The following is a 2,489-nucleotide window of genomic DNA, read 5'->3' as shown; positions in this document are numbered from 1 at the left end:
AGATAATTTGATAAGGAAGCCAATCCAAGTGGTCTCATGTCAAAAGTCCTTCAGAATTAACGGGAATCGTCAAAACAAGTCAGTGCCTAGAATCTGCCAGGGTGCTGCGACACCGTCTTTTGGTCCGTTGGACCGTGTATCATGTTTGGGCCCATTAGGGGGCATGTCCAGGAGTCTTGCATGACCCTAGAGTCTTCATAAACAACCGCCACCCCTCCCTTAGGGTTTGGGTTTTGCTTAGATTAATTTATCAAGAACAGTTTCGCCGTTCATCGGTTTGTGAGACTCCAACTTTGTGAGATTAATCATTCAACTACAATTTAGTTGCTTTCTTTCTTGTTCTTGCTTGTGTTCTTCGTTCACAGGCAGGGATTAGCCTTCTTGGCAAGGTCAACCAGATTCGTGTCTTTGTTGATAACTAGAGGAGTTGTGGTGCTAAGATTGCAGGGTTTGACCTTTCGATCTAAAGCCGGATCGGTGTGTCATTCTCCGCCACAACGATAGTTACCACTACCTGACAGAAGATCGGGATCCCCGTTCCCATCATGGCCGATGTGGCTGTCTAGTGCCATCGCTGTCGCGCCAGTGCGCGCGGGGGTGGCTGGAGGACCGGCCCGTTGTAAAGAAGCGAATGGGGAGGGGCTTATTTGTATAGGAGCAGTCTATAGGAATAGTGTTGCGGACCTCAGGGTAAATCACCGGTAGCTCAAGGGTGTTTTTGCGAAGATGCTGGCGTGCGCTGGTGTCCCCATCGTGGGCCGTTTCCGCGTGGATGGGCCACGCCGCTCGTTAGTGGGCCGCGCGGGTTGAATTCAATTTTTATTTTTCTAGAAAATAGGAATAGTTTTATAATTTGCATTCTAAGTTGAACTTTGGAAATTAATATCAATTCATATAAGGATCGAAAAATTGTGCAATGAATTTTGTTAAAGTTCCTAAAAATATTGTCTATCTGATAGTATGGTTAATTTTATACATGTCTGTGTTGATGCTAAGGTCTATTAAATCATTTGAAAGTGTTAATGTTATTTAGATTAAAAATTGTAGAAATTTTTGTGGTAAATTGATAATAGCTTTGACCATAAAATTTTTTACAGTAAATTTATTGTATTATTATGTGCGCACTGTAATTTTTGTAGTCGTAGAATGGGTAGTTAAGTACTCCTTGTTTTAGTATATATGAAATCGTAAATAAAGTCAGAAAGGCATTTTTGATTCCTAAGATAATACTCAAATGTTTCATACCTGTTTAGTGGGAATAATAGGTAACTTAGCATCTTAGTCATTAGAGCTAGCTTAGTAGCTTGATATATGTATTCTTATTTTAAGAGTTGCTGTTGCTGTATTACTAAGTGTTGCATCATCATTTTATGCATGTAGATAACGAGTTGGTAGAGTTTATGACCGCGGGCGAGCAGGAGTATGAGGAGGAGATTCTTGTTCAGAAGGGAGTCCCGGAGCCATCAGCTACTGACTTTGCTGACACAACGTCTGTCCAAGGCAAGCCCCGGTGCACAACCCTTATTTTGAATAATCATTGGATATATATATATATATATATATATATATATATATATATATATATATATATATATATATATATATATATATATATGTGTGTGTGTGTGTGTGTGTGTGTGTGTGTGTGAGTGTGATGTGCATTTATATTACAGGCATTTTATGAAAACTACATGCATAGATATACCTACCTATGAGTCCTACTAGCATAGGTCGAGTAGCTGCTATGCTTAGGATTTTCGATAGCGTGAGTAACCTGCTGTTACTCATAATAAGTGATTATTATTATCACTCTTATGATAAAATGGTGAAAGGAAAATGGAGACCGAACAGGAATATGGTACATGTATTGGTGGGTGTAAGGGGTTATGTCCCGCGGCTAACAGGGCATAGCTTGGTTATGCTATTTTCCCTGTCCATATCGGTTAAGGACTGACCGTTGCATTGGATTCTAGTTAGGTCACAGACTTATTATCCTGAGCACATACTTGTTTATGGGAGCAGGGGAGGCTCATTGCTATCTTGTCATGGGTTCTGGCTCTTTTCGGACCGACTGATTGGAGGCGGGGATGGTGGAGGTCTAAGCACCACATTGAGTCCGGGACTCAGGTGTTGGGGGCTTAGAGTCCAAGTTTGGACGGAGACCTGGATCTCTTGACAGGAGAGTGATGGGTTGATCCTGCTTGTGCCTAGGGTATAAGCGGGACATGTGTTTTAGGGTACTTAGTTGGGCGCATTGATTCACGAATCGCCAGGCAATCCGGTACGACTTGTCTATAATCTAGCACCGTAGTAAGAACTGGAAGAAGAAAGATGGTGAAATAGATCTGTTTGCTCAACTCTTGCTTGAAAGTAGAACATGTGCTTACCTATAATGATTAGATAATGAACTAATCACGACTGCTAATAAGAAATATACATAAGGATTCACTACTAGTATTGCTTTCCGTAAAAAGAAAACTCAACAACCC

The sequence above is a fragment of the Miscanthus floridulus genome, chromosome 15 (assembly GCF_019320115.1).
Source record: "Miscanthus floridulus cultivar M001 chromosome 15, ASM1932011v1, whole genome shotgun sequence".
Classification (NCBI taxonomy): domain Eukaryota; kingdom Viridiplantae; phylum Streptophyta; class Magnoliopsida; order Poales; family Poaceae; genus Miscanthus; species Miscanthus floridulus.
The sequence above is the reverse complement of the archived record's forward strand: the minus strand, read 5'-3'. Positions refer to the sequence as shown.